We start from the raw sequence: 14,092 nt of genomic DNA, 5'->3' as shown, positions 1-14,092 counted from the left end.
TTTTGCTGCAAAAGAATATGCTTGTCTTCCTTACTTAAGAAATAAATAAAAAGCTGTAACTCTGAAAAGCCATGAAACTAGCACAGAAATTGTGAAAATTTGTTATCTTCGCCAACCATACAGTGGAGTAGTAAAGTCATTGTTCCATTTAAAAAGTATTTACCGCAGCTCTTCTGTATGGAAGACAATATCAAGTACTTTAGGAGAAACATATATGAAAAAGCACAATTCTGCCCTCAAGAAACTTAATTTTAGTAAAAATAGAAGATGGTTTTATGGTTAAAACAGAACAATGAAAGTGACAGTTACCTGTTTGAGGTAGGATGACATAGAATGAGATTTGTAAATGGGGAGAGTTCACTTCTAGCTACCAGAGAATTCTGGAAGCTTGCATGGGGGGATGGTATTGGCTTTGGAAGTTGAAAAAAAAAAAAAAAAAACAGAGAAGAAATTGGATACCTAAAAAAAAATTTGGACATCATTATAGCAATAAGAAATGATAGACTGCACTAGGGCAACAGCCAGTGGGAAAGGGTTAGGAGGAAATTTAAGTAAGAAATATGTGGAAGAAAATTCCACAGGACTTAACAATTGATTGGATATAGTGCTTCAGAGAGTAGGGGATGGTAAATTTTTGGATTTGGGTCACCAGGAAGTCGTTGGTTCTGTCATGCATAAAGGGAAATGACAATGGATAAGAGAGTATATCACAACAGAAAATCTATGACCTACTCAGAAGCAGAGAATTTGGGAAGCATTTATTTATAAAGGAATTGCTTCTGAATATTTGAGTATGGGGGCTACAAGGAATAGTGCAGTAACTGGGCCTTAGAACTGATTTATGTGCTAAACCTGAATGGACAAGGGACAAAACAAACTAACAAAAAACCCAGTTACCTGAATCCTGAGAGAGAGTCCTGTAGAGACAGCTATATTGCAGTAAGTGACTTCTAGTTAAAGGGAATGCACAGCCCTAGGCAACTTTCTAGGAAAGGAACAAAGAGAATAATTACCTTGATCTCCCTCTTAATCCCTGCAATCTCTGTTGCTGAAGCCTGCTGGAGGCCCAGGGGCAAGGGAGTTCAATTGATATGGTCTGTGTCATCCACTTCCTGGGGCACAGAATAGGGTGGGCAAACAGATGGAGGTGTGGCAATGCTTTCAGATCGTGTGAACTGTGGAACTGAGCCTGGGTAGGTCTAGAAGAGCTATTAGCACAAAGGTGTATGCACACACAAGGATGCATGCACACACTCACATAGATACAATGACAGGCAAATCCAGATCTTGGAGAATGGGTTCATTTAGAGCATATGTCTTAACTTTGGCACTATTGACATTTTGGGCCAGATAATTATTTGTTTGAGGGGGATGTCCTATGAATTATAGGGTGTCTATTTAGCAGCATCCCTGGCCTCTTTGCACCAGATACTAGGAGCACCCGTTCCCCTAAATTTTTACAATGAAAAATGTCTCCAGACATCGCCAAATGTCATATAGCAGTAGGTGGGAGGAGGTCGGGGAGCAAAATCACCCTCAGGTAAGAACCACCAAGTTAGCGGAATTAGCAGTTTGAGAGAAGAAACGGATACTTAGGGAGAGTGTTCTGAAAACTTGACAGAAAATGATCAGAGTATTGCCAACCATGGAAATGCCATAGAAAATTCCACGTGGGGACTAGATTCTGTTGAGAGGCAGAAAGAATCTAATAGGCTGTGATGGGCAGGTGGTGCATGGGGACAGCCTGTGTGTCTCTAATTTGGCAGCAGAGAGGAGAGAGGGGAGAATGACATCTTCATCAGATGGCTTTAGGATCTCTTTGGAGATGGAGAGAACTGAACATCCTGCTTGGCCAAGAGGAGGACAGCAGTGAAAGAGGGTGCTCAGAGATATAGTGAGCACCAATACTGTCTTAAGGGCTTGAATGTGCTAGGATGTTTGACCCTCAGACCACTCCTGGAGGTCTGACCACATCTGCTGAGTCCCTTGTGCTGAGTGAGGCAACATTCACCGGCTCTAGGGATTTGGATATGGAGGCACTATTTTCAGTCCAACCCAACTGGTTTCTCAATTTTCATCTAAATGAATGGAAGGTGTCTTAACCTAGAGGTTAAGGACATAGTCTTTATTGCTTGGGTTCAAATGCTAGCATTACCACTTCCAGCTCTGTGTCCTCGAGGCAGTTATTTAACATCTCTGTACTTTTGCTTCCTCGTCTGAGAAATCAGGATACTAGTATTCTCATGCTAGTTTGGAGGATTAAGGAAATCAATGTAGGTATAGTGTGCGAAATATAATGCTGACCCTAGCTGAGTATTCAATAAGTATAATCAATTATTTTTATTCTCAATTATTTTATCCAAACACATTTTCATTAAAGTGTTTAATTAGAAGAGTGCTATCCATTTGATTAGTTATTAAGCTGTTTCTCTAAAAGCAGAGGCCATGTGCTCATTCTAGCTGATATTATAAGGAAATGGAAAAATCAGGTTTATATCAATATAGTTCCCCTGGGTAAATATAGATAATTACTTTCAAATTAGCCCAAGGTCAGAATTGGCATTATTTACAGATGTATAGTCTAGGAAGAAGCCTGCTGTATCTTTCTTTTAGAAAAAAAAAAAAAAAAAAAGTAATAATAGCCTTCCCTACCCAGCACAAAGCAAACAACAGAACTTTGGACAAATCTTCACCAGGCATAATACATCAGGTCAAGCTCTTTTTAACATGCCAAATGAAAAAAAAAAAAAAATCACTATAGCACCCAATTTGTTTTTTTCATTTTATGCTATTTTCCTTTGGCTTCTATACTTCATGACCTTTATATATGTATGCTAGTGGGTAATATATAAGAGCAAGAGTTCTGAAATTTAAAAAGAGAAAGAGATGCCAATACAAATACACACATACAGACAATTAGTGTCTAGAATGACCTGAAGACCAAACAGGACAAACTGGAATAGTTGGTTACCCTAGGTGTGTCCTTGGGCCAGTCACATATTCTCTACACCTCAGCTTCCTCAACTGGAAACTGGTGATTGTGATACCCATATTGTAGGATGTTGTGAGAAGCAAAAGAGATAATGGATGTAAAGGTGCCTGACTATTCCTAGCACACTGTAAGTGACGATGTGTAAGAATGGAGATGATAATGGTAGTGGGATCATAGTGTGAATAAAAAGGAGGAAGAGTGGAAAACACTGGAATAGCCTAATCTAGGGAGAAAAAAAAAAAAGAAAATCATTAATTTTTCTATTTAAAGTATAGCTAAAGGCTAATTTTGTATCCTTTTAAATTTATTTTCTTTTTTTTTTAAATTTTACCATTTCATTTATTGGTGTTCAATTTGCCAACATAGAGAATAACACCCAGTGCTCATCCCGTCAAGTGGCCCCCTCAGTACCCATCACCTATTCACTCCCAGCCCCTGCCCTCCTCCCTTTCCACCACCCCTAGTTCGTTTCCCAGAGTTAGGAGACTTTATGTTCTGTCTCCCTTTCTGATATTTCCCACACATTTCTTCTCCCTTCCCTTATATTCCTTTTCACTATTATTTATATTACCCAAATGAATGAGAACATATAATGTTTGTCCTTCTCTGATTGACTAATTTCACTCAGCATAATACCCTCCAGTTCCATCCACGTTGAAGCAAATGGTGGGTATTTGTCGTTTCTAATGGCTGAGGAATATTCCATTGTATACATAAACCACATCTTCTTTATCCATTCATCTTTTGATGGACACCGAGGCTCCTTCCACAGTTTGGCTATTGTGGACATTGCTGCTAGAAACATCGGGGTGCAGGTGTCCCGGTGTTTCACTGCATCTGTATCTTTGGGGTAAATCCCCAGCAGTGCGATTGCTGGGTCGTAGGGCAGGTCTATTTTTAACTCTTTGAGGAACCTCCACAGTTTCCCAGAGTGGCTGCACCAGTTCACATTCCCACCAACAGTGTAAGAGGGTTCCCTTTTCTCCACATCCTCTCCAACATTTGTGGTTTCCTGCCTTGTTAATTTTCCCCATTCTCACTGGTGTGAGGTGGTATCTCATTGTGGTTTTGATTTGTATTTCCCTGATGGCAAGTGATGCAGAGCATTTATTTCCTCATGTGCTTGTTGGCCATGTCTATGTCTTCCTCTGTGAGATTTCTGTTCATGTCTTTTGCCCAATTCATGATTGGAAGGTTTGTTTCTTTGCTGTTGAGTTTAATAAGTTCTTTATAGATCTTGGAAACTAGCCCTTTATCTGATATGTCATTTGCAAATATCTTCTCCCATTCTGTAGGTTGTCTTTTAGTTTTGTTGACTGTATCCTTTGCTGTGCAAAAGCTTCTTATCTTGATGAAGTCCCAATAATTCATTTTTTGCTTTTGTTTCTTTTGCCTTCATGGATGTATCTTGAAAGAAGTTGCTGTGGCCAAGTTCAAAAAGGGTGTTGCCTGTGTTCTCCTCTAGGATTTTGATGGAATCTTGTCTCACATTTAGATCTTTCATCCATTTTGAGTTTATCTTTGTGTATGGTGCAAGGGAATGGTCTAGTTTCATTCTTCTGCATGTGGATGTCCAATTTTCCCAGCATCATTTATTGAAGAGACTGTTTTTCTTCCAGTGGATAGTCTTTCCTCCTTTATCGAATATTAGTTGACCATAAAGTTCAGGGTCCACTTCTGGGTTCTCTGTTCTGTTCCATTGATCTATGTGTCTGTTTTTGTGCAAGTACCACACTGTCTTGAGGACCACAGCTTTGTAGTACAACCTGAAATCTGGCATTGTGATGCCCCCAGCTATGGTTTTCTTTTTTTAAAATTCCCCTGGCTATTTGGGGTCTTTTCTGATTCCACACAAATCTTAAAGTAATTTGTTCTAACTCTCTGAAGAAAGTCCATGGTATTTTGATAGGGATTGCATTAAACGTGTAAATTGCCCTGGGTAACATCGACATTTTCACAATATTAATTCTGCCAATCCATGAGCATGGAATATTTTTCCATCTCTTTGTGTCTTCCTCAATTTCTTTCAGAAGTGTTCTATAGTTTTTAGGGTATAGATCCTTTACCTCTTTGGTTAGGTTTATTCCTAGATATCTTATGCTTTTGGGTGCAATTGTAAATGGGATTGACTCCTTAATTTCTCTTTCTTCAGTCTCATTGTTAGTGTATAGAAATGCCACTGACTTCTGGGTATTGATTTTGTATCCTGCCACGCTACCAAATTGCTGTATGAGTTCTAGCAATCTTGGGGTGGAGACTTTTGGGTTTTCTATGTAGAGTATCATGTCATTGGTGAAGAGGGAGAGTTTGACTTCTTCTTTGCCGATTTGAATGCCTTTAATGTCTTTTTGTTGTCTGATTGCTGAGGCTAGGACTTCCAGTACTATGTTGAATAGCAGTGGTGAGAGTGGACATCCCTGTCTTATTCCTGATCTTAGGGGAAAGGCTCCCAGTGCTTCCCCATTGAGAATGATATTTGCTGTGGGCTTTTCATAGATGGCTTTTAAGATGTTGAGGAATGTTCCCTCTATCCCTACACTCTGAAGAGTTTTGATCAGGAATGGATGCTGTATTTTGTCAAATGCTTTCTCTGCATCTAATGAGAGGATCATATGGTTCTTGGTTTTTCTCTTGCTGATATGATGAATCTACATTGATTGTTTTACGAGTGTTGAACCAGCCTTTTGTCCCGGGAATAAGTCCTACTTGGTCATGGTGAATAATTTTCTTAATGTGCTGTTGGATCCTATTGGCTAGTATCTTGTTGAGAATTTTTGCATCCATGTTCATCAGGGATATTGGTCTATAATTCTCCTTTTTGGTGGGGTCTTTGTCTGGTTTTGGAATTACGGTGATGCTGGCCTCATAGAACGAATTTGGAAGTACTCCATCTCTTTCTATCTTTCCAAACAGCTTTAGTAGAATAGGTATGGTTTCTTCTTTAAACATTTGATAGAATTCCCCTGGGAAGCCATCTGGCCCTGGACTTTTGTGTCTTGGGAGGTTTTTGATGACTGCTTCAATTTCCTCCCTGGTTATTGGCCTGTTCAGGTTTTCTATTTCTTCCTGTTCCAGTTTTGGTAGTTTGTGGCTTTCCAGGAATGCGTCCATTTCTTCCAGATTGCCTAATTTATTGGCATATAGCTGTTCATAATATGTTTTTAAAATCGTTTGTATTTCCTTGGTGTTGGTAGTGATCTCTCCTTTCTCATTCATGATTTTATTAATTTGAGTCTTCTCTCTCTTCTTTTTAATAAGGCTGGCTAATGGTTTATCTATCTTATTAATTCTTTCAAAGAACCAATTCCTGGTTCTGTTGATCTGTTCCACAGTTCTTCTGGTCTCGATTTCGTTGAGTTCTGCTCGAATCTTTATGAACTCTCTTCTTCTGCTGGGTATAGGATCTATTTGCGATTTTTTCTCTAGCTCCTTTATGTGTAAGGTTAGCTTTTGCATTTGAGTTCTTTCCAGTTTTTGAATGGATGCTGTATTGCGATGTTATTTCCCCCTTAGGACTGCTTTTGCTGTGTCCCAAAGATTTTGAACGGTTGTATCATCATTCTCATTAGTTTCCATGAATCTTTTTCATTCTTCCTTAATTTCCTGGTTGACCCTTTCATCTTTTAGCAGGATGGTCCTTAACCTCCACGTGTTTGAGGTCCTTCCAAACTTCTTGTTGTGATTTATTTCTAATTTCAAGGCATTATGGTCTGAGAATATGCAGGGGACGATCCCAATCTTTTGGTATCGGTTCAGACCCGATTTGTGACCCAGTATGTGGTTGCTCTGGAGAAAGTTCCATGTGCACTTGAGAAGAATGGGTATTCAGTTGTTTGGATGTAAAGTTCTGTAGATATCTGTGAAATCCATCTGGTCCAGTGTATCATTTAAAGGTCTCGTTTCTTTGGAGATGTTGTGCTTAGAAGACCTATCGAGTGTAGAAAGCGCTAGATTGAAGTCACCAAGTATAAGTGTATTATTATCTAAGTATATCTTAACTTTGGTTATTAATTGATTGATATATTTGGCAGCTCCCACATTCGGCGCATATATATTGAGGATTGTTAAGTCCTCTTGTTGGATAGATCCTTTAAGTATGATATAGTGTCCCTCTTCATCTCTCACTACAGTCTTCGGGGTAAATTTTAGTTTATCTGATATAAGGATGGCTACCCCTGCTTTCTTTTGAGGACTATTTGAATGGTAAATGGTTCTCCAACCTTTAATTTTCAGGCTGTAGGTGTCCTTCTGTCTAAAATGAGTCTCTTGTAGACAGCAAATAGATGGGTCCTGCTTTTTTATCCAGTCTGACACCCTGCGCCTTTTGATGGGGTCATTAAGCCCACTCATGTTCAGAATTACTGTTGAAAGATATGAGTTTAGTGTCATCATGATATCTATTCAGTCCTTTTTTTTTGTGGATTGTTCCACTGAACTTCTTCTTAAAGGGGAATTTTAAGAGTCCCCCTTAAAATTTCTTGCAGAGCTGGTTTGGAGGTCACATATTCTTTTAGTTCCTGCCTGTCTTGGAAGCTCTTTATCTCTCCTTCCATTTTGAATGAGCGCCTTGCTGGATAATGTATTCTTGGCTGCATGTTCTTCTCATTTAGGACCCTGAATATATCCTGCCAGCCCTTTCTGGCCTACCAGGTGTCTGTGGAGAGGTCTGCTGTTTATCCTAATACTCCTCCCCATAAAAGTCAGGGATTTCTTGTCTCTTGCTGCTTTAAGGATCTTCTCTTTATCTTTGGAATTTGCAAGCTTCACTATTAAATGTTGAGGTGTTGAACGGTTTTTTATTGATTTTAGGGGGGGATCTCTCTATTTCCTGGATCTGAATGCCTGTTTCCCTTCCCAGATTAGGAAAGTTTTCAGCTATGATTTGTTCAAATACATATTCTGGCCCTCTGTCCCTTTCGGCGCCCTGGGGAACCCCAATTAAACGTAGGTTTTTCTTCCTCAGGCTGTCATTTATTTCCCTTAATCTATCCTCATGGTCTTTTAATTGTCTGTCTCTTTTTTCCTCAGTTTCCCTCTTTGCCATCAACTTGTCTTCTATGTCACTCATTCGTTCTTCCACCTCGTTAACCCTCGTCGTTAGGACTTCTAGTTTGGATTGCATCTCATTCAATTGATTTTTAATTTCTGCCTGATTGGATCTAAATTCGGCAGTCATGAAGTCTCTTGAGTCCTTTATGCTTTTTTCTAGAGCCACCAGTAGCTGTATAATAGTGCTTCTGAATTGGCTTTCTGACATTGAATTGTAATCCAGATTTTGTAACTCTGTGGGAGAGAGGACTGTTTCTGATTCTTTCTTTTGAGGTGAGTTTTTCCTTCTAGTCATTTTGCTCAGTGCAGAGTGGCCAAAAACAAGTTGTATTGGGAAAAGGAGAAAAAGAGAGGAGAGAAAGAAGGAAAGAAAAAAAAAAAAAGGAAGAAAAAAAGAAAAAAGAGAAGAAAAAGAGAAAGAAAAAGAAAGGAAAAAAGGGGGTGGGGGAAGCAAACAAATCAAAAAGCAAACAAAACAAAACAAAAACAAAGCAACAACAACAACAACAACAAAAAATACGGGGGAGTATCCTCTGATTCCGTATACTGTAAGTCCCTTGACTTGCCCTGGAACTTGTCAGTCTAGCTGGTCTTCTGGGGGAGGGGCCTGTTGTGCTGATTCTCAGGTGTGAGCACTTGGGGGAGCTGCTCTGCCCCTGCCTGGTGCAGGGCTCAGTGGGGGTTGTTTACCCCGTGAGGCCCCAGGAGGAACAGCCCCAGTGGCCGGGCCAGCTCTGGAGCCCTGGAGTCAGCCCCCGCAGTAACTCCGGAGCTCTCCGTCTGCAGGGCCTGGAGGCTCCAGGGCGGGCCGCTGATCTGCTCAGCTCGGGGCAGGAGCGTCCTCGCTGTCCTGGGCCCTCCCGGCCTCTGCCTGTCCCGGGGGAGGCCGGATCCTGGGCTGTGTCCCGGCGCCCTGTGCTCCGGAGCCTGCGCTGGTGGATTCGCGCTCCCGCCCCGCAGCCCCCTCCGCGGAGCCGCCCCCGAGCCCCCCGAGCTGCTCCCGCCCCGCAGCCCCCTCCGCGGAGTCTCCTCCGACCCCCCCCACCCCCCAGCTGCTCTGGGTCCCACCATGTGCGCTGCAGCCCTTAGGGAGCTCGGCGCACTCTCCTGGGCGCGCAGTTGCTCTGTTACTGTCCCAGGGAGCCCGAGGGCATCCCCGCCCTCCTGGGTCCTGCTCCACCTCCCTGCGAGCCCCTTTCCGCCCGGCGAGGTCGGTGCAGCTCCTGCGTCTCCGGGACGGGGCTCTCCTGTCCTGGGGACACTTGCCCCGGCCTCAGCCCGTCTCCTCGCGGGGCCCCTCCCCCTTGGAGGCCTTTTGTTTTTTTATTTCTTTTTCCCCGTCTTCCTACCTTGATAGAAGCGCGAACTCTTCTCACTGTAGCATTCCAGCTGGTCTCTCTTTAAATCTCAGGCCGAATTCGTAGATTTTCAGGATGATTTGAAGATTATCTAGGTAATGTGGTGGGGACAGGTGACTTGGGGACCCTACTCTTCTGCCATCTTGCCCCTCCTCCTTAAATTTATTTTCAAATAACACCAATATAATGGTATTATAGGAAGAAAACACCATTTGAAAGTGTATTATCTTATGTGAAGTAAACTTTCAAAGCTCATTCTTGCCTATGTTCACATTCAAGTCTCAGATTCTTTCCTAGTGCATGCTCAGAGATAGACTGATGTGGAGCCAACTTTCCACATTGTGATTAAGTCAACCAAAGTAGAGGAGCTGTAACTAGAACCCAGTGGACTTGATTTTTCCCTCATGCTTCCATCATTTTAAAGAAGAACCTAAGATCAGTTAAGAGAGAGGATTCACATGCAGCATATTTGATTTTGAGAGGTTTTTCCTTTTCCCACAGAAATAAAAAGATAAAAGCATGTATAATACATATCCATTCAGTACTAAATAATTCTACATTAGAACACAAGTACTTTGAGATTTCTCTTGAAGTGGCTCACGTGTCCCTATCACAGAAGTAAGCTATCCCCCTTTCTCTTCCTAAGGTGGCAAATTCAACCATATTTATCGTGTTATCAGAAACCACTAAGGAGTCACAAACCATTACTTCAACAGGCAATGGCCAGGGTAATTAAGTCTTTTATCCTTTCTGGCTTCTCTAGTGTGCTATTATCAGTCACTGGGCTCCATACATATTTGTTGGTCATCAGCCGCCGTCTAGCTATATAATCCTGAAAAGGTCATTCACATTCTCCATATTTTTTATTTTTCCCCACACAAAAGAGGAAGGAGGACACAAATGCTCCCAGGCATCCATTTCACCTCCAGAACCCAATGCCACAGTTCAGCAAAAGTTTAACAGCCTCAGCCTGGTGAACATGTGAAAGTATGTGAGAAAAGAAAAAGGTTCCAGCTCTGCCAACTCTTTTTCTTTCTCTGGTTACATAAAAACTGCCTAAGTGGCTCAGGGTTTTCAAAGGATGGCATCACTATTTATTTTTTAATGAACACAAGATTATGGGACAATTTGTGAAAACATTTATTTCTAACTATTCTTCGGGGATTGATCTAGAATAGAATGTGCCTGTGGGCAAATATTGTCTGAAAATGAACAAGAATGCCCTGTTAACGGATTTTTAGGAAGAGCATAGTTTAAATTGCTTATTCAAAGAAGTCTACCTCCTGATACTTTGAGTTTCAGGGAAAAAGAAATGTTTTTTTGGTAAGTTATATGAATTCCGTTCTGTTTTGACATAAATGTCAATGTTTGACTGGAGGGTTTTTTGTTTTGTTTTGTTTTGTTTTCCTTTACAAATGCCAGTCTGGGAGGTCACCTAGTTCATTTGCTTAATGAGAAAACTTAAGTTGTCATTTTTATCATTTGCTCTCATATGGGAGATCTTTCAAAGAGAAGCTAATCATTCTGATAAAACAGAAGAATATGAACTTTGAAACGAGACAAAACAGATTTTGGTTTGCCACTAAATAATTAAATGAGTGGTGCTGGTGTGTTCTTAAACCCCTCAGAACCTCACATCCCCATCTGTAAAGTGGGGATGGTAATACCTTCTCTTCCGGACAGTTACAACACATCCAATATGTGCACTGGCCCCTGCCACGTGACAATAATAATAATAGCTAATATTTATTGAGTGCTTATAGATGCTAGGTACCTTTCTAAACATTCTCAGTATATTACCTTATATAATCCTCACAACAGCCCTATAGATGGGCACAACCATTAATCTCATTATATAATGAAGAAACAGGGGCAAAGAGAACTTATATAATTGGCTAAGGTCAAGTAATGACTAAGCAGTAGGACCAGATTTCATGTCCCTGTAGTCTTTTGCTCTAATGACACTACACTATCTTGTACCTGGGTAGATTCTTAGGAATTGGTCATCATTTCTGTTGACTGGATAATGTACATAAAGCACCAATGTCTTTCTGTTTCCCTCTCTCACTCACCCAGGACAATTAAGCCTTGAGCAAGTCATGTCTATTCTACTTCCCTCTACTTCTACCTCTCCTTCTGTCTAATTTACTTTATATCTACTGTCTTCACCCTAATGTGAGCCATTGTTCTCTCTTCTTCCAGGCTAGAGCAGAAGCCTCCTCCCACCAGCCTCCTCAGCCTTGTGGGTTCCCTTGCCTCTCCTCCAGAGTATGTAGTCAGAGGGATCCTTGAAAAACAGAAGTGCATATGTGTACGTGACTCCCACCTAATTTTAATGTCTGGGTCAGCTTCCAATTACCCATGGCTCTTAGGAAAAATACAACGGTCCCATCATGGCCTGCACTAAGTTGAGCCAAGTGAGCTAACATCTCCAGCCTCATCAGTAGGGCTCTTCCTTCACTTGCTGCTCCAGATATACTCCTGGAAACAGTAATCCTCTTCCTCTTCTCTTCTCCATCAACCTAGGTAATTTTTGCTTTTTCTTCATCTCAGCTCCAACTTCCCTCAAAGGAAGTTGATTAGTATGATTCTAATTGTATGTATATGTACATAAATGTATGTGCATGCATATATATGTGTATGTGGTTGAACAAATAAAGGTCTTCAAGTAGTGGTAGGTAGTGGTGATACTGACAGTCTGAATGGTATTCTGTTAGTAGTAATGACACCCTTCTTAGGGAGATATGACTTGGGATATGCAGAATTCATGTAAGTCGTTGGAATGGACCAGTATTACTGATCTTTGGAAGCCAGCCTGGTTGTTAATGCACAGCCCACAGGCCTGATCTCCATTCAGGAGGATTCCCTCCTGCTATTAATATTAAGGACAGATACTAGGCCACATAAGTCAGCTGCTGCTTAAAAGGACTGGAAACTCAAATACCTACTCAAGCACAATAGCTCTCTCCATTGAAAAGGCTGTGTGAAAAAAAAAAAAAAAAGGCTGTGTGATTGCTTTGTTTTCTTTCCCCTTAAAGCATATGATTTCAATATACCCCCTTTGGGTTTTAGAGATGCTTTGGAGTTTAATTTTAATACAATTTCATGTGTATATTGTAACACTGCTGTTTGGAGGGTAGGAGGACACAGTGGGTCTGTTAGGATGGGCCCCAGGATGAGCTTGAGCACACAGCTAGCCATAGAATGATTAGTACCAAAGGGGAATAGTTTTTGTTTTGTAGTGTTTCTGGTTAATTTTTGTTTTGTCTTTTTGTTTGTTTACTGAAACTCAGAGATCACTTTCCTTTGGCTGATAGGTGAAGCCAAGAATATCCCAAGTAATAAAGATATGCTTAGTTACCTCTGTGGCTTGGAAGGTCCCTTTCACTTTTTATTTCTCTCCTTTTTTTAGTGGCTTGTAATCAACTGCTACTTTTTTTTTTTTTAAGATTTTATTTATTTATTCATGAGACACACACAGAGAGAGAGAGAGGCAGGGACACAATCAGAGAGAGAAGCAGGCTCCATGCAGGTAGTCCAATGTGGGACTTGATCCTGGAACTCTGGGATCACATCCTGAGCTGAAGGCAGAGGCCCAACCACTGAGCCATCCAGGTGTCCCTCAACTGCTACTTTAATGAGAAAAAGAACAATTCACATTACATCTATATTGAAGAATCTGCTAGATGGGCAGGGTTGAGCACATTGTTCAGGTGAATATGATAAATAATAATAAGTAATTAGTACAGATTTGATGTATCTAAAGGAATCTAAAAGCTATAGGGCAGGGGAAAGGCGATTTTGGAGCAGAGAAAAATTGCTTTGATATGACAGTAATGAGCCAAGAACATGAGAAGGAAATCCTGCAGTAATAGGTTTGTGGGCACTGTGTTGGGTTCAAGTCTTGAGAGGCATTCAGTTAGAGAGGAGTAAATATAATGAAGGAACATGAGGTTTTTGTTTGTACACCACTTACTATGCTCCACTCCTCCCTCCAAGCTTTTTGTTTTAATGATCAGATTGTGTTGATACTAAAGGCCAGATAAGAGTAAAAAAGAAATGGCAATTCAGGATTCTGAGATCCTTTCATCATCTATGGAAATAAGTCACCTTTAAAGACAGCAGTGTGACACTACCAATCATCTGGCATTATCTAACACATGACACTTCACTCAATTGCATTTTGAGCTCTTAGGTAATTCAGTCACATTTTCACCTCAGGATGCCACAGCAAACACTAGTTCTGAACTTTGCCTATTGAGCTACATTTTCCTCCAAAATACCCTTTTGAATTTTCTATTGATGTTTTCACTACTGGCATATAGAGGAAGAGAATTCACTCTAATAAGTGTCTCTGATTTCTAGAGTGATCATTTGTCTCCTCTATTTGCCTTTCTTGGACTTGAGCAGTGGAGTGTGTGTAGGAAACTCTGCATCCACTTAGCAAGACTTTTAGGTCCCAACAGCAGAGGACTGCTTGTTGGGGTCACTCATAAAAGTCTCACCTTACAAAGGAAACTTGTCAAGGCTCAATTGTTGGCAAGATGGATGGACAAGTGTTTCCAGTTAATGAAATAGCTTTTTGGTGACTTAATGAAGGTAGCTTGAGATCTTCACTGTATTCACTTTTAGTTACTATTATTATTTTTTAAAGGCTGATAAATGATTATGGTTGTCCGTAATCAAGAAATGC

The 14,092-nt window shown here is 40.8% G+C and overlaps 1 protein-coding gene and 1 long non-coding RNA gene across 9 annotated transcripts in view; both read left to right on the top strand.

The window, feature by feature from the left end:
* The window catches only part of MACROD2 (mono-ADP ribosylhydrolase 2), a 1,923,575-nt gene that overhangs the window by 913,725 nt on the left and 995,758 nt on the right, over positions 1 to 14,092 (top strand). The gene's annotated exons all lie outside the window — the stretch shown is intronic.
* LOC140618057 (uncharacterized) overlaps positions 1 to 14,092 on the top strand; it is a 59,258-nt gene that overhangs the window by 1,698 nt on the left and 43,468 nt on the right. For all 5 annotated transcript variants that reach the window (XR_012018227.1, XR_012018225.1, XR_012018223.1 and 2 more), the window contains exon 2: positions 11,602 to 11,925. This is a non-coding gene — a long non-coding RNA (uncharacterized lncRNA). The remainder of the gene's footprint in view (positions 1 to 11,601; positions 11,926 to 14,092) is intronic.

The sequence above is a fragment of the Canis lupus genome, chromosome 26, assembly GCF_048164855.1.
Source record: "Canis lupus baileyi chromosome 26, mCanLup2.hap1, whole genome shotgun sequence".
Lineage (NCBI taxonomy): Eukaryota > Metazoa > Chordata > Mammalia > Carnivora > Canidae > Canis > Canis lupus.
This window is presented reverse-complemented; position numbering and strand designations above follow the sequence as displayed.